Source organism: Castor canadensis, chromosome 5 (genome assembly GCF_047511655.1).
Source record: "Castor canadensis chromosome 5, mCasCan1.hap1v2, whole genome shotgun sequence".
Classification (NCBI taxonomy): domain Eukaryota; kingdom Metazoa; phylum Chordata; class Mammalia; order Rodentia; family Castoridae; genus Castor; species Castor canadensis.
In genome coordinates this window covers 54,175-80,139 of record NC_133390.1, presented here as the reverse complement: position 1 = coordinate 80,139, position 25,965 = coordinate 54,175, and the positions used below count along the sequence as shown (strand labels likewise).

General features: G+C 45.0%; 1 pseudogene; it reads right to left on the bottom strand.

The window, feature by feature from the left end:
• Positions 1 to 1,409: 1,409 nt before the first annotated feature.
• LOC109698081 (elongation factor 1-beta-like) lies at positions 1,410 to 20,378 on the bottom strand (annotated as a pseudogene).
• Positions 20,379 to 25,965: the final 5,587 nt, after the last annotated feature.

Genomic DNA, 25,965 nt, shown 5'->3' with positions numbered 1-25,965 from the left:
GGGAAACAAAGCCCTATTTTCAATACAGTGAGATTAGAAAGAAGGACGGGGTCACAGTTCCCAAGCAAATCTGAAACCTGAGGTCCCCTGGAACGTCAGGTTAGGCTTGGGGCTGCTCTACTGCCAGGCAGTCCCACCCTACAGTTACTAGGCAGGACCACTTGGTCTGAAGACGCCTGGGAGGCAACTCCACCCTTTGCACCTGAGAAGGAAATGGCCACGTCCCTGAGCTGGCCTGGGAGTGGCATCCCTGGAACCTGAGTCACCTTCAAGGTTATTCTTCCTTCTCTTTGAAGAGCACTGCAGTTCATGACCAGGTGGCCCAGTGTTTTGGCCCTGTGTAATCCAACAAGTCTGACAGCTGCTGTCATTCAGCCTACTTCTCTGTGCTCTGTTCAAGTTCACAGGGTCCCTGTGGTATAATCCCATCTCTTCCTTGGCTTCTTTCAAGGCAGCTGATTCAGTCCAGGACTTGTATCTTTTTTTCCCCAGCATGGATAGATTGAGAATTTTTCACAACTTAAAGTTCTGTTTAGGCTGGTGCAGTGGCTCAAATGGTAGAGCGCCTGCCTAGCAAGCATGAAACCCAGAGTTCAAACCTAAGCACCACCAAAAAAAAAAAGTTCTGTTTACTTTTTGGTTAATAATGACTTAGACTGTTCATCTCTATTCTTTTACTTAGCAATCAGGAGGAGCCAAAGCCCCTTTAACACTTTGCTTAGAAATCTCCTCGGCTAAACATCCACCTTTACCACCTGCAAGTTTGGCCTTCCACGTTCTGTAACACAGCTCAGCCAAGTTCTCTCCTCTTTATAGTGAGGATGGCTTCTGTTTCCAATAACATGTTTGTTTCCAGTTGAGACCTCAGCAGAATTGTGCTAATGTCCCTGTTTCTAATGTGCAGCTTCTGTCCATTACGCAGTTACAAATCTCCTTCCCTGTGGTGGTAGTTGTCACAGCAGCTCCCCACTTCTTGGTCTGTACTATGGTTTTCCAAAGAAACAGAATCAATGTGTGTGTGTTTGAGAAAGGTGGGTGCAAGGAGCAAAATGTCACCTTGAAGATGCAACCAGAGCATGTTTCTGCAATTTGGAGACAAATTGAAGGTCAGAGCTTCCTGGGAGACAGAAATGGAGCTTGGAGGGGATGGGTGGCTGGCCCTGAGGTGCGGATACGAGCATCAGCCTATAATGGAACGTCGGTACCTCTGTGGAGTGGGGTAAATCATTAGCACACAGGAGCTGCGAGACTGGGAGGCATCTAAAGGCAGGAGGGTGGAGGTCCTACAGCTGAGGAGTGTGGGGAGGGGCTCTCATGAGCAGTGGCAGCTGCTGAGGTGGAATGTGCAGCAAGCACAAAACTTCAGGGTCCCTCTCGCCCCCCCCAGCCCCCGCCACTTCAAAGCCTTTATGTTTTGATGGAGAGAACTGGTGCTGCCCCAGGATGTGGTTTCATTGCTTGTGAATTCAGCCTGTTTGTGAACTACAGCGTCTCCTCTGGCAGATCTTGTGATACAAGATTCCTCTCCACAATGAAGATGCTAAGATGGGGCGCGGTGCTCATTGGGACCCCAGCCCTGCCTTGCTGCTGAGTTACAAGCCACACAGCTCTTCCCTGGGGCAGTGGCTACTGCAGCCCCTCTGCCAATGCCAGAACCAGGGGCAGCACACACAGTGAGTGACCTGTGTGGCCCCAGGACATTGGCTACAATCTGCAAAGTCACTAAATGGAACACTCCTCCTCCCCCTCGTCATAGATGTCACCACCTGCCTAGTTTTAAAATGTGTTTTTATACCAAATGTGGATATTAACAAGTCTAAAAATGGAGACAGAAAAATGTGTTGCTAAATTATAGTTAGGTTTAATTAGGTAAAATATAGATGCAGTCTAAGCATTCTCCTTTTCTATAAATGAAAATAAAAGAGGAGGCAACTTACACAAACCTAAATATTCAAGAAGTTTTTCAAATATTTCTGAAAACTGGTTTGTATTCATGATAACATTACACCAAATGTATTTCCAGGTCTGCTTACTTGTTCAGCATGACCATGGGCCTGCAAATGCTTGCAAACATGCTGGGGAACTCTCCAGCCAGGACTCAGCAGTGCTGGAGCCTCAGGATAAAGTAGACATGAGTGCCCCGCACCAGAGCAGCACTGAGCTCATCAGTGCCGCGGGTAGCTGGTGGACTGCTGTGGGAGTTTGTTAGCTGGATACGGAGCACTTGAGGCAATTAGCAGGAAGCAACATTTCATTGTGCCAGCACAGACTGGTGTCCAAAGGCTGAGCCCCGAGAACAAAGGGGTCTCACCTTATATACCTTTGCAAGCAGGTTACAGAAGCAAAAAGCAAGGTCTAATCCATATATGGTTATATTTAATTTTATTGGCTACTTTACCCTAGTGCTATGTGACTTTCCCCTCCCTGGTGTTCCGTGACCTTCCTCGTGTTCAGATTTCTCAGGTTTTATCTCTCTGCTATGCCATCCCTACCTCCCTGCTACTTTCTCAGGACTCAGGCCTAGACTGTTTTCTTCTGATCCTCCTCCCTGCTACATTATAATAGCCTCATTCTAGTCCCTTCCAGCATTGGAACCAAGCACAGGGAAGCAGTTGGTTCATGTCCCGGCTGGTCATACTTTAAAACTCATTGAAGGCCAGAGTCACACTTCTTTTTTTTTTTCTCAGAGTCACACTTGTGGTGAGGTGTCATGGAGAGTCTCCAGGACCTCTGTGATTGGGCTGCTGGTGACCCACCAGCCCCCATCCTCTGCCTCTGGTGGAGCTTCCTAAGGTGGTCTTTCTGAAAGGGCTTAGCTCTTGGCAGGGGTGGCAGGCACAGGCAGTGCCTGCCTGCCTGGCCTCCTCCCCTGCAACACACCATCTTTCCTCACTTGGCAGCACTGACCCATCTTGTTGCTTGGGAGAAGTGCCTCACCTTTATTCACAAACATAAATGGTAGAGAGGATCATTGGACATTTGAGAAAAACCATATCCACCAAACACAAAGGATCAGGAAAAATAGAAGCAAGCAAAGCAAGAGGAGAGAGTTAGACTTGCTGAGGAAATGGCTGCAGCACAGTTGCTGAGGTTAACTGAGTAATCCAAGACAGAACAGTTTCTTCAACTTTTAGAAAGGTGGTGAAACACATTTACAGATACAAGGTGCAAAATAGATGTGCCATTTACCAAACAGCTTTAGAGGGGCTTCCTTGTCACCACCATCTAGGACCAGAGAAGAGTCATTGCAATCCTCAGGCCCCATATTCCCAAACTTGGATGAAATGGCTGGAAGGAGTAAGGAGTCCTTCCAGAGTACAGAGAAACACAAAGACATGGAAAATTGAACATAAGAGAAGCAACTAGAGGCCCAGCCTCCATCAAACTCATGTTTTCAGAAGAAAGGGACAAACGGGAGAGAATTTGTGAGGGAAGCCTCCAGAGATGAGCAGAGACAGCACACAGATGGAGCAGCTTTTCAAGTACCAAGAGGGGCAAATTGGGAAATACACACCAGGAACATGTCCATGCAGGTTTTTCATCTTTCAAACTTGTATTTAAATTCAAGGCCATTCAGGATGGATTTTAGATCCTGTTAAAAGCAGCCACATCCATGGACTGCACAGTCCTTAAAAGCAGTGACCTCCAGCATATCTGTTCCAATTTTATCATCTGAACTACACAGTGTTTGAAGCTTCTTGATTCCATGTCCCACTGGAACTAGTTTAGAAGAGCCTCAGACTAAGCCGTTGCCTTGAATGTTCTGACACACTCCTCTAGTTTTGCCATATCTGTTTCATCTTCTAGAAAGATGGAAGACTTGGTCACAATACAGGTTTTTGGCTTTCTTTGACTCATACTGTGCAAGGAGTTATTCTCTTAGCTTCTTATCTCCTCATCAGATCCAAAGAGATCAATGTAGGCATCTTTCCTTTTTGTAGCTCCACTTTCTGCGGTGCCTTCCAGACTGGAAGGGTCATACTTGCCCAAAGATTTCTTCACCCCTGGCAGACTGGCCTTTTCCTTTTCATAAGACTTGATGTGATTATACCAACAAAAGGCATGACACAAGTTAGCAGGCAGTGGGCTGGAGACTGCTTCAAATACTGACACATCTGCTTGATGGCACATATCCCTATGCTCCTTGATGTAGCTTTTTTTTTTTTAATGGGACGGGTTGAACTCAAGGTTACTGCTTGAGACACACCTTCAGTCCATTTTGCTCTGGTTACTACAGAGATGGGATCTCACAAACTATTTGCCCAGGCTGGCCTTGAGCCACGATCCTCCTGATATCAGCCTCCCAAGTACCTAGGATTACAGGTGTGAGCCAGTGTCCAGCTTGATGTAGCAATTGTCTGCCAGGTAATCACTGAGCACCTGGAGGCCATCAGGGCTTTTCAGATCTCCAAATCCCATGGCCTTGACTGTATCTAGGAGTTGGGTAGCAGCAAAAGGAAAGAGTGCAAGAAGCCAGTGCCCTGCACTGAGAGAAAAAAAACACCCATGCAGTTTTAGGACAGCAATGATAAAAGTGGATAATGTTTCCAGGCATGTAAGAGGGAGATTGGATAAAAAATAAAAATCAGAAACAGGCCAGGTGCAGTGGCTCAAGCCTGTAATCTTACCTACTAAGGATGTGGAGACTGGGAGGATTATGGTTTGAGGCTGGCCCAAATGAAAAGTTCATGAGACCCCCCATCTCAACCAGTGACTAGTTGTGGTGGTATGTACCTGTCATTCTTAGGTATGAAAGGCAGCACAAATAAGAGGATTGGGTCCAGGCCCACCTAAGCATATAGCAAGACCCTGTTTCAAAAATAACCAAAGCAAAAAGGGTTGGCAGGATGGCTCAAGTGGTAGAGTGCCTGTCTAGCAACTGCAAGGCCCTGAGTTCAACAACTCAATTGAACACACACACACACACACACACCAGAACCAGGCAAGCACCAGACTACCCACAGGCATTGATTGTGAACCTCAAAAACCTGGTAGAGTGACTCAAATGGTAGAGTTCCTGCTTAGCAAGTGTGAGGCCACAAGTTCAAACTCCAGAATTGCAAAACAAACAAAATCAAACAAACCATAAGGGTAAAAGCAAAATAAGTCCACTTCCCAGACATAAAACCACCTCTTTCTGCATCTTTGTTCCAATGTCACCTTTAAGGGTGACATATGACCTTCCTGTCATTGTGGTTACATGGCTCTTGGTCACCCAGTTGTGACTACTCAAATGGGTACATGTGCTTGCTACCTTTCTCTTCACTAAGTGAAGTTCCATGAAGATAGGAGCTCTGTTCTTCTTGTGCCCATTCTACCACAACACCTGCCTCATGGCAGAAATTCAATGAAATGATTGTTCAGTGAGTGGACTATGTTATAGGAGGGACCAAGAACTGTATGAGGAAGTGAGCACAGCAGGCATGTCTGATGCCTTTCTCTACCTAGGTCAAAAATCAATGAAAACACAGTACAACAAATATGCAAGAACACCTTTTTTCTTTATGTATTTGGCAGCAATGAAGTTTGAACTCAGAGTCTCATGCTTGCTAGGCTGGCGCTCTACCACTTGAGCCACTCTACCAGCCCCACAAGAACACCTTCTGAACACCTCTTAGGTAAGAGAAGAAATAAAAATTTCAGTTACGGACACATGAAATAATGACAACATGCAACTTGAAATATTGAAAAAGTGTATTTTCTACCAGGTGAGACTTAGAACTCTGAGCCCAGGTTCAGAGACACATGCTTTCTCTAGCCTCTTGCCTCCCACAGGATGGTGATTGTGGGCAGGGTAAAAGCACTGAATCTAGCAGCCACATGCCTGCTAGTCCCTCAGGTCTCCCATGCCAGTGCAGACTTCAATGCACTGTTTGCTCCTCCCACTTGCTGACACATTCAGGGGACACCCCTAGATTTGAAACTTGCTGCCACTAGGGACACAAAGTAGGGGACTTGTAGAGCAGGTGGGAACCTGCCTAGCCCACAGGCTGCAAAACTCCTTGTGGCCATTAGTGGCTCCAGCACACACAGAAAGGAAGCTTCTAAAGCAAAAACAGCCCAGAGAGTGACAACTGAATTTTAACTGACCCTGCCCTCAACCCACATTTAGCAACAAATTGCACCCTGGAGATCTCAGCTAGTTTTCCTCTGTCTGAATGGTGCTGGGATCAGACCTGGTGCTCTGAGCATGTGGGCAAATCACTACTGAGCTCAGCCCACCCATCAGTGGTAAGGAACTGCAACACAACTCTGACACTACCAAGTACTGCCTGAACTCTGAGAATACTTCAACTGCAAGACTACAGGTGATTGAAAGCAAAGACTTAGCCTCAGATGTGCAAATCCTAGTGCAGAAACACAAGAAATATGAAAAAACAAGCACTGTGGTGCCTCTGAAAGTCAATAACTCTACCATCATGGACACTAATGATAGTGAATGAAGGAAATCCCAAAGAATTCAAAAGAATGATTATAAAAATGATCAACAAAATTAAAGAGAAAATGCTTTAATAAATTCCAAGAGAATCAAATAAATAGCTGATTAAATAAGGAAGATAATACAGGATATGAAAGAGGAGTTCATAAAGATAAAGCTTGAAAAAAATCATATTGAAATTCTGGTAATAAAAACCCCAATAAGTCAAATAAAACACCTAATTTGAAGCCCCACCAATAAACTGGATCAAGCTGAATACAGAATATAGGGCTTCAAGGCCAGGTATATAAATTAGAACACTGAGATAAGAAAAAAAAAAAGAAAATATAAATAGAATATGCAAGACCACTAAGACACTATTAAAGATAAAACTTATGAATCATGAGCATTGAAGAAGAAGAAAAGGAGCAAGCTAAAGGCATAGAAAACATATTCATTAAAATAACAGCAGAAAAATTCTCAACTCTCGAGACTCAGATGATCATCCAGGTACAGGTGGCTTTTAGAACACCAAAAAAGACACAGCCAGAAAAGAAGCTTCCCATGTCATAGTGTATTTAAGACATTGAGCATCTAGAAGAAGAATATTGAAAGCTGAAAGAGAGAGAAGCACCAATTTGCACATAAAGACAAAGCCATCAGAATGGCAGATTTATCAAAAGAAATTAAAATCCAGGCGGGCATGGAATGGTGTATTTCAAGCCCTGACAGAAAATAACTGCCAACCTAGATTACTGTATCCAGCAAAACTCTCCATTATTGAAGGAGAAATAAAAACCTTCCATGATAAAACTAAAGGAATTCATGACCAATAGACCAGTACTGAAGAAGGTACTTAAAGGAATCCTACACAAAAGAGGAAGATAAATGCAACCATGAAAATATAGGAAGATGAGTAGATAAGAAGATAAGGATTAGGGAAGAATAAAACACTACAAAATGATAGGGATTATTACCTTCCTTTCAATAATAACTCTAATGCTAATGGTCTCAATTCTTCAATCAAAAACACAAAATTGTGAGTTGATTACAAAACAAGATCCAACCATTTGTTGCAACAGGAACCCATCTCACTGGCAAAGGCAAACACAGGCTTAAAGTGAAAGGATGAAAAAAGATAAACCAAGCAAATACAACCTGAAAGCAAGTAGGAGTAGCTATATTCATATCTGACAAAGCAGACCTCAAACAAAAATTAGAAGAGACAAAGAAGGTCATTTCATATTTATAAAGGGAGCATAAACATGAACACACTGTCAACGCACCCAATTTAATAAAACAAACACTGAGAATAAAAGCACAGATAGAGCCCATTTCAATAACAGTGGCTGACTTTAGTACTCCACTCTTGCCAATAGATAGCAGGTGCTATGTGCTGTGACATCAGAGCCTAAGAAGACATTTCTGAACTCAGCATGTATTTACATGCCGAGCACCAGCAGATATCTTAGTGCACAGTGCTCTTCTTCCTCTCTGTTACTGGGAACACAACTTTTGATTTTTGACTGTTTTGAATTTATTTATTTATTATTTATTTTTATTTTATCGGTTTTACTCACATGTGTATACATTGTTTGGGCCACCTCCCCGCTGCCCCATTTCTGGGCAGAGCCTGTTCTGCCCTCTTGTTCTCTGATTTGTTGAAGGGAAAACATAGAGATAATAAGAAAGACATAGCTTTTTGCTAGTTTGAGGTAAAGATAGCTGTACAGAGAGATTCCTAGCATTGCTTCCATGCATATGTGTATTTCAACCCACACTGATTCATCTCTGCCAGACCTCTTCACTACTTCCTGGTCCCCTTCCCATAGTGGCCTCTACCAGTTTAAGATTACTTTATTCACTCCTCTACAGTGAGCACATCAGCCACATTCAAGTTTTAGGTTTCCTGCCCTTTCCCCGTTCCTCCCATGTGCGTTCTCCCCTTAGTGTGTGACTCATGTCCAATAATATTACTGCATTTGTTTTAGGTCTATAATCTGCACATGAGGGAGAACATGTGATTTTTGACTTTCTGAGCCTGGTTAACTTTGTTTAAGATAATGTTCTCCAGTTCCATTCATTTACTTGCAAATGACAAAATTTCATTCTTTTCTTCATGGCTGCATAAAATTCCATTGTGTATAAATACCACATTTTCTTAATTCATTCGTCAGTGGTGGGGCATCTTGGCTATTTCAACAGCTTGGCTATTGTGAATAGCACTGCAATAAGCATGGGTGCGCAGGTGCCTTTGTAACCCAAGTCACATTCCTTCGGGTATATCCCTAAGAATGGTATTGCTGGATCATATGGCAGATCTATGTTTAATTTTTTAAAAAGCCTCCATATTGCTTTGTAAAGTATTTGTACTGGCTTACATTCCCACCAGCTGTGTATGGGGGCTCCTTTTTCCCACATCCTTGCTAAAATTTGTTGTTGGTGGTGTTCTTAATGATAGCTATTCTGACAGGAACGAGTTGGAATCTTAGTGTGGTTTTGATTTGCATTTCCTTTATGGCCAGGGATAGTGAGCATTTTTTCATTTGTTTTTTGACCATTTGGATTTCTTTCTTTGAAAAAGTTCTGTTTAGTTCAGTTGCCTACTTCTTTATTGGTTGATTTTTGGGGAGTTTAGTTTTTTGAGCTCCCTGTATATTCTGGTTATCAGTCCTTTGATGTATAGCTAGAAAATATTTTCTCCCACTCTGTGGGTGGTCGCTTCAATTTACAGACCATTTCTTTTGTTGTTCAGGAGCTTTTTAATTTCTTGTAGTCCCATTTGTCCATCCTTTCTCTCAGTTGCTGAGGTACTTGAGTTTTACTGAGGAAGTCCTTGCCTATACCTATTGCTTCCAGAGTATTCCCTGCCCTTTCCTGCACTAACTGCAAGATTTTGGGTCTGATATTAAGGTCCTTAATCTAATTTGAGTTAATACTAGTGCCTGTTTTAAATTTAAATAGAAAGTTTTCCACTACATAATTGAGGTGTTCTGTAGATCACTTGGGAAAGACAGTGATCTCAGAGAAGAGCACAATTCCCCACAGCCCTGAACCCAGAGACCACCACTTTTGCTCATCCTGTTTTCAGAAGGCCAGCAACCCCCTGACAGGATTTGACTTTGTAGCCATTTATCTGGAAGTCCCCTGCCCACACCCCACATGTAGGCACTCTTGCAAGGAACCTCCCTCTCCCTCCACCTTTTCCTTGTAGAGGGCCTCCTGGCTCCTCCACAGCCAGTTCTTGCAGACTTGCCACATGCATCTTCATAGTCTAGGGCTCTGAATGACCCCTGGGTTCAAGACACTATGGTACAAGGTCCTGGGGCATGCAGAAGCTGTAATCCTGGTAGGGTGGGAGCAGATTGCTGAATTCCTGCAGAGACCAGGTGGGGACAGCAGGGAAGGGGACTGGGGCCATCCCACAGCTCCTCTTGAACAGTGGGATCTGGAAACTCATCCTGGGTGTGGAGGAGCTCCAGCTTCAGCAGTGTGGACAGAGGCAGTCTCTTCCAGGGCAGGACACACATTGGTGGGTGAAGTGGGAGGGGCCTGTGCTGTCCTCACTGTATGTTGGACTTGATTCTCCAGGGAAATAGAACAGTGGGGGGAAGGAGAGGAGAGGAGAGGAGAAGAGAGAGAAAGAGATTGAGAGAAGCCCTACTATGGTTTGATGTCAACAAAGGGTCTCTGTGTCAGGGGCTTGGTCCCAGTGTGGTGGTGCTGAGAAGAGGTGGGACCTTTGGGAGGCCTAATGGAAGGTTTTTGGGTCATTGGAAGAGTAGAATTAGGAAAGGATCAAAGTAGGTCTCATGGGATCCCTGAACTCTGGAAAGAATGAGCCCAACCCCCGGATTGCTTTTTGGTTTTTTGTTTCAAAATGTGATCTCTTCCTCCCACACTTCTGTCATGCCACCCACTGTGAAGTGACACACACAGCCAAGGGGCCCTTGTCAGAGTCTGTACCATATTGTCTCAACTTTCAGCTTCCAAAACTGTGAACTAAATAAATCTCTTTTCTCTGTAAAGTTAGCTTGCTCCAACTCTCACTATAATAACAAAAACTGGACTAATAATACAAGTACTAAAGTCATAATATCCATGGGCCTTCTTTCTAGGAGTGGTGGCCTGGGCTCCGTTTAAACAAGACTGAGTTGGGGTTCTGGCTCATGTCTCTTCTGATAACCCCTGAGCTGAACTCCACAGTCCCTCTGGGACACTTCCTACTGGGTGCTGGCCCATGTTCTTGTGGTCGGGCCTCCCCCAGCTCCAGCAGTGGCACCCACAACCTTTGTTCAGTCAGTTGGCATGTCTGTGCACCCTAAGCTGAGATGGGACACTGACCTTGGACAGGTTGGTGGGTAGCTGGTCTTGCTCTCCAGTGTGGTCCTTTTGTCTTTGCCACCATGCCCTTGATGTGGGAAGGGCTGGTTTCCACAGAAATCCATAGTTGATGGGTTACTTTGCAGACAATGCTGCCATCAAGGAGACATCTTGTTTCTCAGGGCCAGGAGCTTTTTTCTTGGCTTGGGCTAGGGTGGGGTCACCTCTTGTGGATTTCAAGTACCTCCTCTCTTTCCATGCCATCTCCAAAAGCCCCTTGGTACTCTTAAGCCCCTGTCCTTTTCGACAACCCAGGAGTTATTTTCTGATTCTTCAGGATTTTACGTGGGAGGACTTAAGTTCCTGGAATCCCAGAGGGGAGCCTCTATAGCCTCCCCCAGCCCAATGTGCACAAACACTGTAGCAGCGGTGGCTATCTGCCAGATTTTTGACCAATGATTCTCTGGGCTCTTTCAAGTTGTGATGCAAGAGGCTCAGTCACCCTAGCTAGACTGAGCCTGGGTGTTGCTACACCCCAGAAAGGGGGTGAAAGAGTGCAATGCTGCCCTCCAGATCCATGCCTGCTGGTTTATGATTTCATAAGCCACTCCATCTCCTTATCCCTTTTACTCCAGCTTTTCTGCCCTATCCTGCTCTTCCTGTCCAGTCCCAGAACTGGGCAGCCAGGAACTTGGCCTCCCTCCATTTGGCCTGGCTTTAGGAGGCAGAATACACTTGGGGCCTTTGGTTTCCTTCCTAACCAGTGGTAGCTCTGTCATGGCACAGGAACAGTTTCTGAGCTGTGGTGGTAAATATATTTCAGGAACTGTCTATGGTGTTCTGGGGCCTGTGTGACAAGTTAAAAGGACAGTCATCGAATCTTAGAGTCATACTCCCTAGAAAGGAAGAACACAGTTTAATAATCTGTTCTAAGTCAGGCTGGTTTTCTCATACTAGTTTGTTTTGTCTCTCTCTACTTGGCACAGACCACAAACACTCACTTATCAATGGTGAGTCAGACCTAAGCTCCAACACAAATGTAGACACATTCCTCATCTGCTTTAGCTGAGTGATGAATTACATCAGCAAGACATTTTGGCATGGCCCACATAGCATATATTTTCTTTTTTGAATAAAGAGTTATAATATTTTGCTAAGGGTATGGGCTATTTGGTTTATAAATTTAGGCTTTCCAAGGTGATAAACCAAATGTAGTCTTTTTCCAGGTGGGTGGGTAGGGCTGGGTTTTGAACTCAGGACTTCATGCTTGCAAAGTACGTGCTCTAGCACTTGAACCACACCTCCAGTCCATTTTGCTCTGGTTATTTTGGAGATATGGGTCTTGAGAACTATTTGCCTGGGCTGGCCTCAGATTGCAATTCACCTGATCTCAGTCTCCCAAGTAGCTAGATCATGGTAGAGTGAGCCACTGGAGCCCAGCTCCAAATGCAGTCTTTATGATACCATATATTCTGGTCATTGGAGATTTTGTTCCTTTGAATGATTCTTAATTCTGGGACAATTTTACTGCATTGAAGGTAACGAGGACTTTCTGCTTTACCTAATCAGGGAATTCTGAAACTCCTGGGACAAGAGTGCAAAGTACAGAGACTTGAGGCTGTCAAGACAGCAATAGCACATACTGTGAAGACAAAGGACACATCTGCAATTTGGAAGTCACCTTGGGCAGTCACATAGGTTGTTTAGTAATGTTAGCTGGCTAGCCTTCTTGAAGAGAACTTGGGGTCATGCACTCTCAAATAAAAGAGGTTTTGTGCTGTTATTTTTGACCACCATAATCTTGTTTGGGTACAGATTAGGACCCAGTGTGATATGTTCAGGGAGATAGTCTGAGCCTGGCTTCCTAGCCTAGGCATGGTCTTGCACCCCTGTTTGCTGCTGTAAGTGTCCAGTGGAAGGCCACTGCACATAGACCTGGCTCACCAGAGCTTGCTGACCTCTAAGGGGTTGACATGCATTTTTTTCCCTCCATCTCTACCCTGAAGAAAAGACACTCCAGAGTAACCAAACATGGAGAAATGCAATGTGCACATTGTTACATACATGCAGTGAACCTATGTTTTACCTAGAAGTCTAGGCAATTTTAGAATGCTCATGACCAAGCTGAAAAGGCTGGCATCAGCATGTCCATGCACACACACTGTTTTATGATTATTTAAATTTTTTTCTTTTGGACAGAGAAAAAAACATAAAAAGTACTCAGCCTCTTAGGACACAGCTGCCAGGTACAGATTCTACTTAAGGTTAGATAAGATAACCTTACCTTACCATACAATGAGAGGCCTTTTTTTTTTTATTTGAAAGAAGATTAAAGCATTTTCCTCAGTATTGGTGAAACTTTTTTTTTTCACCCTTCTTTGTCAGGCTGCAGGGCCTTAATTGATATTCCATGCTAAAAACAAACCAAAAATCCCCAACCTAAAGCCATCCCCACCATCAACAACTATACAGGATTCTGCTGAAAAATGACCATAAAGTCCCTTGGCCTCTTTGTGCTTTAATTCTGTGATTCCTTCATCTCTTAATTCATTTACCAGACATCTGTTCATACATACGCAAATATTCATTAAGCACTTACTGTGCACCTGGTTTTGGTGACAGATGGCCTCCAGCCATCATGCTCTGCCTGTGGCCCCATACAAACTGGAATCATACTTCGTATCTAGGATTCATTTCAATTCCTAAACCAAGAGTCTATGGTTCTAAGTCACAAGAGTGAAGAGAAGTGCCTCTGTAAGCCATCACTGCTCTTAGTACCTCATGAAAGGAGAAGACAAATGGCTGCCTGAGCCTCACCAAATCCTCTTTTGCCTTGCAGTGGGATGGAAGCCTTATGCACCCTGTGTCTTGAGGTGCACTATCTTCTGTATCTTTCAATACTGTGTCCCCCATACCTTCCTCTCTGATTAGACACCAGTCCTCTTGCACATGTATGCTGCAGGTGACTATATATCAATCTCCAGGATGCTAGGTGAGGAGTACGCCTCTTTCAGCTGTCTAGGCCAAAATGCCACTTCTTTTTTCCACCTGCAGCCATCAACGTCTGACAGAGCTCTGAGCTGTGTATCTGGTGACTTCTAGCCTGGATGTCTTTGTGGCCTTGACTACAGGCAGGACGCTTCATGGTCCCATACTTGTCTGATGCAGCCTCCAAATGTGGCTCTGGGACCTTTTCAGGTGAGCACCAAACATGGGTGGTGCATGTGTCTCATATACTGTCCCATGCTTGTTTTTGTGGGTTCAGAAGTTACTTTTTGTTGGCGGTACTGGGGTTTGAACTCAGGGACTTACGGTTGCAAGGTAGGCATTCTACCACTTGAGCTATTCTGCCAGCCCTTTTTTGTGTTGGATATTTTCAAGATAGGGTCTCACAAGCTATTTGCCCTGGCTAGCTTCAAACTGTGATCCTCCAGATCTCTGCTTCTTAAGTAGCTAGGATTACAGGTGTGAGCCACCAGCAACAGGCCAGAAGTTACTTCTTAAACAAAAAAGAATTTTGTATTCTTCTCCTGGAGTATAAAGTAAACTGAATTAAATGAAGTTGAGAAATATGTCCTTAGGATCTAAGACTAAGTTTTCATGTATAATTATACACATAGAAAAAGAAAAGCTTTGAGTCCAGGGAAAATGTCAGTAGTCAAGGCCCCAAATCACATCCACAGAAATGGAATACAAAGCATAACACTGTCCTTTTAAGTCAGAATGTTGAGGAAAATGTGCTTCCTTTTGCACCTGACCCATATGTACCATGGTGCTGTCCACTTTGTTTTGGTGACATGGCTGTTAGAAAATGGAGAACATTAAGTGAGACTAACATTATTGGAAACAGAAGAGTTAGCTTAAGGACTTTTAAATTGTTACCTCTGTGTCCCTGCATTGGAGCCTCACAGCAGCCCCAAGCCCACACCCTGCTGGATCAGCCCCTTCCCATGCTGGCTGGCTGGGTTGAGATTCCACACCCAGCTTTGCCAGTAGCTCAGCCTTGGCCAGTGCAGGGGAGCACCCCTCCCTGTGGTCCTGGTCCATGAGACCTACCTGCAGTTGGAGGTTACAGCTGCCCTGCATGAATGTGGGTGGCCAGGTGGGGTAAGGAAGGCAGGGGTTGTCTGGGCAGCACCTGCTGGCTGTCTCTGATCTCTCTTGTGGACTCTGTTGGGTCACTGCTGTGGCTGCTACCTTCATGTAGGAAGCTGCAGCTATAAGACTCAGGGGAGAGGAAAGGACTCTGTGGAGGGACCTGGGGAACAGTGTCTCTCATGTAGTGAGCTGGGAGCTAGGCACTTGGCACCACTGTCCTTGTCTGCCCATGGGGCCACTGGGTTTGCAGTTCCTCTTGTGTCCACTGCTGCTGCCCTGCAGCCAGGCCTGGGTGAGCACCCCAAGGGTCCAGTGTGACTGAGGGTCTCTGCAAAAGCACCTGGGACTGAGGCTGGGCTCCCAAGAAGCTGGGTCATCCCCAGGGAGGGGTATAGTTGCTCTCTGCCTCCAGGTGTCTCCTCTGGGGTTTCTCGTGCCCCCTGCATGGACCAGGGCCCACCCCTGCACAGGCTGGGAGGAAGCTTGCTGGATAGTCCTGCCCAGGAAAGGCAGGGGTTGGTCACCCATAGGTGAATGGAGGGGTCTGGTGTGGTCTGCCCTGCTCCCATCAAAATGAGGGCCACTTCTTGCCAGCCCCAGTGGGGGCATTCTCAGGTGCTGCCCAAGGTATTAGCACACAGGGTGGGATCTGAGGTGCTCAGTGGCTCCTGACACTGGCCACTGTGTGTGTGGGTCCAGGCCATAGAGTCTTTGCAGCAGTTCAGAACACCAGGGCATGGTTGGGCCAGGGATCCAGGAACATTTTCTCCTAAGGAGAAAGAAGGTAGGAAGCTTGGCTGGAGCACTTGGGCCAGCTGGCTGGGGCTGGAGACCCTGGGCAGGGAACTGCAGTCAAACATTGTTGGTTTCTGATATATCCCAAAGTTCCTAGGTGCTGCCTGACTGTGCTGAGGTGCCCAGTCTGCAGGGCTCTGGAGGTCACTCTGTAGTGAGAGCCCAGGGGTGGGAGGGCTGGTGATGAGAAAATGCTGGGGCTGTGCTGGCAAGTGGCTGGGCATGGTGCACATGACTGGAGGTACAGGTACTTCTGTGACTGCCTGGCCTGAACCTTGAGAAGATCCTGGTTTTGGTATCTGGGAAGAAGAGCTGGCTGGTTGGGACAAGTCCACACCTCTGATGTCATGGGAAGGGGGCTCCTTTTCCTTGCAGGTCCCCTCTCCCTGACTGGGTGGCAGCACGTACCTGTTTTGAGGCCCCTCTGCGTCCAAGTCAGTCCCAAGGAGCCAGCATTGATGCTGGCTAAGGCCATTGACTCCCATGTGATGGAGGGAGGAGCAGAAGTCAGTCTGTTCTTTGGTGTCCTTCTCCAACAGGCTCTCCATGAGGGCTATGAGGGAGCTGCCGTCCTCCTCCTCTTCCTTTTCCTGGTCCTCTGGTTTGTAATCAGACTTCAGCCACTCCAGTGCTAGGCCTTGAAGGGCTGGGGTTGGGGCAACACAGGGCAAGTACAAGGACTCATCTTGCTGCATCATGGCTCCTACATGTGAGCCCAGGCACACAGGACCCTGACCTATCAGAGGGCCCTTCCTGGCCTTGGTCCTCTTCTCAAAAGGTGGGGCAGGCAGGGTGTTGTGGGAGCTGCTGTCACACAGAAAGGCTTCCCCTGTGGTGAAGGTGAAGGGAAACTGCAGGGCCCACTTGCGCAGGTGGTCCTCCCCTTCTGAGTTGCTGCAGTGGAGGACACACAAGGCCACATCTGGGAATGGGTACACAAGTGGGAAAGTTGCTGACAAGCAGGACCTCAACTGTTCTGACTTTTGCAGCCAAAGAAGAAAGAAAACCCATGCTACTGAGCCTGCTTTTCTCTTGCAGTTTTTGGAGTACAAAATTCTTGATCAGTACTTTTATCTTTGATTATGGAAGAGACTCAGAGAAAACTACTTAGAATGAATATTGTAGAAATCCACGTGGAAATTCTCTAAACTTCTATTCTCAAAGTAACTTTTGTGTAAGAATAAATCATTATGCAAATACGATATATGTAACCATTTATCATTGAGGAAAATAATCCCTCCCTTTCTCTACACTCCTCCATCCAGACTCAAGGACATGGCTGTTACCAAGCTCCCCCAATAATAACCAAAGTGAAACCCTTCCTTCTGTCACTGGCCTGACCTCACTTGGAATCCACACTTGATTTGGAGCCCCACAAAGGAAAACTGAGCTAAAATGCAGGCATGCTGAGCTGATCAAGGATGGCATGTAACACCTAGGGAAACTGGCACCTCACCTGGAGATCGCTGGTCAAGTCCTTTGCCTTTATGTATACTTTGTCTCATGCTAATACAGACACATTAGCTTTCTGTTTGTATTGTATCTTTTAAAAATCATCCAAATACTTTTAACATATTCATTATTTTAAAATGTCCCTGTAGAAGGCATGTTGTTGAGCCCCATTTTAAAACCTATTCTGACAACCTGTGTCTTTTTTTTTTTTTTTTTTGGTAGGGGATTTGAACTCAGGCTTTCACTCTTGCTAGGCAGGTATTCTAGCAAGAAGTGGCACTTGAGCCACTTCACCAGCACCCCCTCCCCCCATGTCTTTCAACTGGAGTGTTTTTCTTTAACATTTAATGGAAGTATTGATATTTGATTTGGCCTCCAGGCAACAAACTCTTAGTTCTTTTAAATTGAAAATGTCTTTATTTGAAGGACATGTATACTAGTTACAGGACTCAGAGCTTACAATTTTTAAAAAGCACTTTTTTAGATACTGTTCTAATGTCTACTGATCCACTGTGTGAGAAGCAATTAGGTTGGGTCTTTTCTGTCAAAAGATTTAATCAGTAACCACCATGTTACAAATGATAGTCTTCCCATGCGCTCACTTCATAGACTTTTCTTAACGTGATAAAAGTTTCTATTAAGAACAAAGGGTTGCTATCTTCAGAGGGTCAAGAATTCTGCTAGATGCCCTGGTTCCAGAGCTGATAACCAAAAACAGTTACTGCTTCCCTGAACTTTTAAACTTCTTTTTTACCCAAAGCCCCCTCCTAACCTGGCCCCTTTCTAATTAGCCAATTGCATAGACTGTGAGCCTCCAAACCTGCCCAATCCAGGGGCAGGAGAGGGACAGCAGGGCCTCAGATAAAAACCCCTGTGGACTTCCTGCCCAGTGTGAATGCCTCCCCAACTTCCTGGTGTGGTGCACCCTTCTGCGGAAGTAAGTTTTGCCTTGCCTATTGACTTCTGAGTAGTGTCATCGCTCTCATGACACTCCAATATCTTGAAGATATTTCTAACAATTGTTTCTGATAAGAAGTCCACTATAATTGAATCATTGTTCTCTATATGTAATGTACTTTTTCTCTTTGGTTGCTTATGAAGTTTTCTCTTTATCTAGGCAAGCCTTGGTGTAGTTTCTTTTTATTTACGCTGCTTGGAATTCACTGAGAATCCTGAATATGTAAGGTTATAACTTTTACTAAATTGGGGAATTTTTCAGCCATTACTTCTTTAAAACTTTTTTCTGTCCACTCTCTATTCTTCTTCTGTGACTCCATTAAGCCATGTATTAGACCTTTTATTATTGTCCCACAGATCCCTGAAGCTTCTTCTTCTTTTCATCACAACGTCTTCATAATAATGAAAGCAAACATCTAAATGTCAATATTTAATGATAGGCTATGAGGTACCCATATAGAAGCATAAAGTTATAAAGATACTTATGGATACTTCTGATATGATAAATTGTTTTCAATTTATTCCTACATGGAAAAACCAGAATGTAAAATTTATGTATTCTATAATCCCAAGTATAAAATTTAAACGTGTCAAAAGTACCTAAAAATGTCAGTATATTGAAAATAATTTTCTCTGGTAATAGGGTAACAGCTGACTTTTACTTCACTGCTGGAATGTTCTTCACTTTTAAATTTCACACAATGGGCATGTATTGGTTTTATATTCAATGAAACAAACATTACCAGGCTTAGTGGTACACACCTGTAATCCCAGCACTTAGGAGGTAGAGGTAGAAGGATCATGAGTGTGAGGCCAGCCTGAGTTCCACAGAAAGACTCAGTCTCAAAAACATAAAACAACAACAAAAAAGAAACATTACCACCCAAAATTACTGATTTCTGAATCTCGTTTGGTAAATCCAAAGAGCTCATAAGATCCATAGAAAATGCATAGCAAAGCTCTCTTATTTTTGCAAGGCAGGAAAAGCGAGGCACATCTATAAGATACTCTTCTAAAGCCAGGATGAACTGTTACTTGATACACTTCTGTAATTTCCCCGTAAGCTAAGTATTACCCAGCAAAACTGCAGCCTCGTAAGGAGCAGAGTTTTTGTGTGGTATATTTTTGGCTGGATCTGTGGTAGAACACAACCTTAATGAGAACTGGGGAAGATAACTACTTGGGCCTTGTTCATCTTTTTGTACACTTCCTATGTAGCAGGGAGGAGGGCCAGAAGAGAGAGAGACAGGCTGTGTTCTGATAATGCGGCAGGGGGAAGGGATGGCAAAGCAGAGAGAGAAAACGTGAAGAATTGAAACACGAAGCAAATCGCATAGCACTAGGGAAGTCACATGTAGCCATATGTGGTTGAACTTTGCTTTTTTGCTTCTGTAACCTACTTGCAAGGGTATATATGGTGACACCTGTTTGTTCTCCGGGCTCAGCCTTTGGACAGGAGTCCGCTGAGTCTGTGTAACCCTAATAAACGTTGCTTCCCGCTAAACTGCCTCAGTGTCCCGTTTCTCAGCTGAGATTCCCGAAACACCTTTACTGACCACCCATTTAATTGAGGCATGCTACAGATCCACCCCAGGACTGGGCCATGCAGGTTCACAACCTGGAAGCAAACATTTCGTGGTCTCATATCCCCGCAAGGTAAGGAGAATTGAGGAGACGTTGTTTGTATGGCACTACAGTTCATGAAGTGTGTTGGAGGAAAGTGGGCCTGACGGGTTAACCTGAAACCTGCCTTCTGGAAGAGGAAGGCGGGCAGTGAAGAAGGCAGGTGGGAGGAACGCCATTTCTGCAGACCGCACTAGAGCGCAACTTCCTCCGAGTGCGGAGATGGAACATTCGAGAACTGGCTTCTGGGCAAACCTTGGACTCTGCAATAGGAACAGGGCAAGCCTCAAAGCCAGTGGCAACTTTGGTACAGCCTGAGAATTTGGCACGAGGGCAAGCGTCAACTAGGAAGCGGACAAAGCCCACGCTGCGTGGGCACAGGCCGGCTCTCAGAGGGGCTGCTTCTGGACAGCAAGGGTTCACTTAACCTGCTAACTTCCTGCCCGCAACGGCCCAGCCGGAGGGAGCGCGCTCACCACTGCAGCCGAAGCCCCGCGGCTCTGGTCTGGTCTTAAGGTCACACAGCCTCCTGGGCGGAAGGCCTGGGACACAGGGGACACTTCCGGGCCGGCTGCCCGACGGTAGGAGGGAGCTATGCTAGCCGCTCACTTCCCGCCCGATTGGCGGGCGTCGGGCTGTCACCACAGGACCCAAACTGACAGCCTCCGGCGCATACGTGCGCAGGCATTGGCTCCAGCCTCTTCACGACGCCACCCTCACTTACGACAGGACCCCCTCCGCGTGCATTTACGCCCTCGCGCTGCCTCACAGCCGGCGCACGTACCTCAGGACGCGCGCCGTCCGTCGCCACGATGCGGTAGGGCCGACCGCCGCGGAGCAGCAGGCGGGCGCTGCACTGCACCCACAGCCAGCCGGCTGGCTTGGCGCGGAGCCGGAACACCGCGAGCCCATTCTCGCCCGGCCTCATTACTGCAAGACAGACAAGGGAGCTGGCCTCGGCTCCCTGGGAGCACGTCCGCGGGAGGAGCTCCAGGACTTTGCGCGCCGCACTCACCGCGCAGTACATCAGGGCCACCGGGTGGATGAACCGGCAGCCTGATCCCCTGCCGCGTAACTCGGTGTCCGAGTAGCCCAGGACCACGTCCCCCTGCAGAGGAGACGCAGACTTCAGGTTTCAGCCCATGTGCCGTGCCCGGCGCCGCGCACCCTTCTTGTAAGCGGCTTTCCAGCCTCGCTCCCACCATCGGAGCTCATTCTGCACCCAGGCACTTCGAGGATCTCCCTTGCCCTCCGGACAATGCTGGTACTGAAAGGCTCCGCGCACGGGGCCGGGCAAGACCTGAATGGGGCCTCTGCAGTTGTGCCATACATGGAATTCAAAATTCTGCTTCAACGCCGTTTTTGCCTGTGCTGGCAGAGCAGGGGTGCATGAAGTTGTGGATATAGGGCAGCAAGTGGGAGTTTTGTTCAGAAGTTCACAGTTTTCATCTCAGGGCGCTGGGTGCGGTTCCCCAGAATAAGGACCAATATGTTCCAGGAAAAGAAACTTGCAAGCTCATACATTGGCTCACTTACTCTTAAATAATGTTTTCCGGAATGTGTTCTAGTAGAGCGCCTGCCGAGCAAGCGTGAGGCCCTGAGTTCAAACTCCAGTACCAGCAAGAAAAAAAAATTGGAATGTGTTCTAAGAGAAACTGGTATGGTGCCATGTTAGTTGATGGTCCCCTCCCCCCCCCAAAAAAAAGCATGCATGGTGAAGTTTGGGAACAACTGGACCAAGCCAAGTTAGATTTTTTTTCATAGTGGGGCTATTTGGGGCATCACTATGACCTGTTAGTGGAAATTGCCAAGAGGGTAGCTAGTGTTTCCTAGGATGTGCTGTCTGCATCACACTGTTACCCAAATGTCAAATCCTGGGAGATTTGGTACATTGCCTGTACAGTATATTTTCTGCTCATCCATTTCACAGAACCCATCTGGACAGAACTGGCCAATTGTTCTTATTTTGCCTTTGGTTCTAGACTCAGGACTTGGTCCAGAACTAGCTTTGGAGCACTCCTGTGTCTGTAGGAGTTATGATTTCTGGCCAAAGGGATATACCTGGAATCACAGGCTATAGGTGTGAAATCCAATTTGTGTTTTGTTTGGAAAAGAAGTGTTTTGTTTTGGAGCTCCAGGATGGTGAGAGGCTGACAAGGTGTTGTAGTGGCAAACAGGGTGAGCTGAGACAAGAGGCTGCCATTTTCTAACTTGTTCTGCCCAGGGAGGAATTTAAGATGGCCCTGGAAATTCAATTCCTAGAAAAAGAAAATCTCAAACATCATGAGCAGAGAAAGAGAGGAGGGTGTTAAGTAGCTAAAACAGTGGATACAATATCGCCCTTGAAATTCTTATTAATCCAATATGCTCTTAGGAGCTGAACACAAAGGACTTCACCCATCCTTACCCCCCTTTCACGCACAGGTTTGCCAAACCTAGAGCTTCTCTTTTTTGTCAGCAGTTCCTAATTATTTTTCCTGGCTCCTTAGCCCTCTCTCAATACCTTTAACCACACAGCCCTTTTCTCAGACCTGTAGAGAATAGCAATAGTTGAGCTGTGAGAGAGTATATGAGTATACAGTTCCAGGTAATGGAGAAGGTGGATGTTAACATCCTTGGTTCACTAGGGGACTCCCCGCTCCCACACACACACACTTAGGGCTGTACCAGCAGTAACAGGTGTGACTAAATCCCAAATTAACATATTCCAAGTCTTAAATAGGCAGAGGAAATTTCAAAAGGCACCTCAATCTTCAATAGGCTGGTTCTCTGAAATGGCAGTGAGCCAAAGGCCCAAGGACCCTTCTTAGGGTAGTAAAGAGGCCTGGCTCAGTCCTTGAGCAGTGTTCCACCTGAGTAGAGTCATTTGCCAGTTTAGGAAGTTCTGGACACTAAAGGCAGTGGAATTACCAGAAACCCAGGATTGTTCAGCAGGCAGTGGAATTGACAGGTAAAGCTCCTCTTCAGATAGAAGTCCTCGGAGGGTGGATGCTGCATTAGGGAGGAGCCTCTCTCTAGGCAGAGCTGGAAGGACAGACAGGCTGAGAAGAGGCCACTAGAAGTCATCATCACAGAGGTGAAACAGTCTTGGAAGTAGCTTGGATGGGTGGAGAAAGTGTGGAGTCACAAGACTTGAGGCCAAGTGAACTTTTACTTTCACCAGCAGGATGACCTTGGTCAGCCACTCAGGCTGCTTTTCCATTCATCAAATGATACTAGCAGCCCTGCCTACTTGCTTTCATGGTGTCATGAGGATTAAGACAGAAATGAGATATCGTATAATGACATTTGGTCAATGACAACTGCATATATGATGGTGGCCCCAAATTGTATAATGGAGCTGAGAAATTCTGATCACTTAATGAAGCAGTTGTTACAACATCACAGTACAATGCATGCTTGGTTGTTTGTGATGATGGTGTAAACGCGCTGAACTGCCAGACAGAAGTGTAGTAATAAAATTATGTACAATACATAATTTATTAATGCCAATAAATTACTGTGCTGATTTATGTATCTGTATATCATACTTTTTAATCATTATAAAGTGTACTACTTTAAAAGATAAAACAGTATGCTATATTATTCTGGTAATATAACAGCTACATCGAATGTTTACTATATCTCTTGATTGCATTAACAGGCATTTGACCTATACTGCCTAGGTTTATGTGTGTTCACTCTGTGATGTTCATCTGCTCATCAGTTGCCCCAACAGCATGATCTTTTACCCACCTTTGTTTTGTGCTCTCTCTCTCTTGTCTCCTTGTTATTCTTTACTCTTCTGGGGCCTTTTACCCTTGCTGTTATTCCCATCTATATTCTTCCCTTATTTTTCCAAACCTTTATTTGGCAAGTAAAAACTGTATTTGTGATTTACAATATGCAATTTTGACTATATATATATATATATATATATATATATATGCCGTGTAATGGCTAAAACGATATTTTATATGTGCTGCCTCAAAAAATTTTCATGGTCATCCATACCTCTTTAAATGATAGCATGCCCACCCTGTAACCTTTCTTTGGGGGTAGAAGAGTATAAAAGGAATTAAAAACATGAAATTACATGCAAAATTTCCATTGTTTAGGAATGCACAAGTCTGCTTGCTGTGGGATTCATAAATGTATTTTGGTCATGGTTAAAAATACAGGATATGCTTGCTAAAGGGGCATGAAAATTCCAAATGATATTTCATTTTGGGATTGGAAAAAAAAGAATAGGAAATTCCAAGGAAGTGAAAGCACAGGCTATACTGATAACTGTAAGCTCACCACCACAGGGTTTGATACCTCCAACTATGTTTTTCATAACTGATAAAGTTATGGCAGACACAGTGATGGGAACAACTAAAATTCTTTTAGATAACATTTCATATTTATATGACCACAAAGTGAGATGGAATATTATTGACATTATCTTTTGAACAAATACCGAGAAAGATGATGGGTTATTATGATTTTTTTAAAGTGTTCTCAAATATCTTGTGTTTATGTATGAAAATATAGTTGGGACAGGAAATTAGTAGTTTCTCTGAGAAAGAAATGAATAAATACAGGGAACTGCAAGAGGCAGTAACAGAGCAGGACTTAGGGAGGATTGAGGATACCAGATTGTTGATGTTGGGTCTTGGCCTTAGACTACCTGGGTGGCTTTAGAAAGGCCCCTGCCCCACTGAGGCTTTGTTTCCAGAGCACCGATGTAGAGGGGCTGAAGTAGACAGACAACCCACATTCCCACGGGCCATGTTGCTCTTCAAACTCGGACCCTTCCCCTCTGTTCTCAGCTAGTTCATGTGGAAAGGGTGGGACAGAGAAAGTTGTCACTCAGGAGGAGAGCTTAATGCTGAGGACAAGGTTCCTGACTACAAGGAGTTAGTAATCTGACATGAAAGAACAAAGAATGTAAAGCTATTTCTTCTGATGAGTAACTTCCTCTAGCTGATTTACGGCTGATGAGACAGTCTTGTGTGGAGTGTCTGTAGCAGACTTTGGAGAAAATGGATTAAAACCATCAGCCAGAGCTGATCTAATTCAAGCCCATTCTCAAGAAGTTATACAGCCATACCTTACAGTTAGTTTTGTAAGCTTTTTTTGTTTTAGTTTTTTCTTAAACACTTTGTGAGAAAGGTTCTCATTGTGTAGTCCAGGCTGGCTCTGAACTCATTTTTTTTAATTTTTAAAATTTTTTTATTCATATGTGCATACAATGCTTGGGTCATTTCTCCCCCCTGCCCCCACCCCCTCCCTTACTACCCACCCCGCCCCCTCCCCCTCCCCCACCCCTCGATACCCAGCAGAAACTGTTTTGCCCTTATTTCTAATTTTGTTGAAGAGAGAGTATAAGCAATGATAGGAAGGAACAAGGGTTTTTGCTAGTTGAGATAAGGATAGCTATACAGGGAGTTGACTCACATTAATTTCCTGTGCATGTGTGTTACCTTCTAGGTTAATGCTTCTTGATCTAACTTTTTCTCTGGTTCCTGGTCTCCTTCTCCTATTGGCCTCAGTTGCTTTTAAGGTATCTGCTTTAGTTTCTCTGCGTTGAGGGCAACAAATGCTAACTAATTTTTTAGGTGTCTTACCTATCCTCATATCTCCCTTGTGTGCTCTCACTTTTATCTTCTGATCAAAGTTCAGTCCCCTTGTTGTGTTTGCCCTTGATCTAATGTCCGCATATGAGGGAGAACATACGATTTTTGGTCTTTTGGGCCAGGCTAACCTCACTCAGAATGATGTTCTCCAATTCCATCCATTTGCCAGCGAATGATTTCATTTTTCTTCATGGCTGCATAAAATTCCATTGTGTATAGATACCACATTTTCTTAATCCATTCGTCAGTGCTGGGGCATCTTGGCTGTTTCCATAACTTGGCTATTGTGAATAGTGCTGCAATAAACATGGGTGTTCAGGTGCCTTTGGAGTAACCTGTGTCACAGTCTTTTGGGTATATCCCCAAGAGTGGTATTGCTGGATCAAATGGTAGATCAATGTTTAGCTTTTTAAGTACTGGCTCTGAACTCATGATCTTTCTGCCACAGCCTCCTGAGTGCCGGGATTGCAGGTATGCACCACCATGTCCAATGTGAATTTATTTTGTTCAATATTTTAGGGTCCCTACCACAGAAAGGTTATCATTAGTCTGCAAATATTGGCACATGGCTTTATTCTTTTGTAGCTCACATCTCCATTTTTAAAGTATTTATTTTCTGATCATGAGACTTACAAATTGGCATTTAACTAAACTATAAATAACAACGTCGCCTTTGCCCGTGGCGTCCACACAACAGAG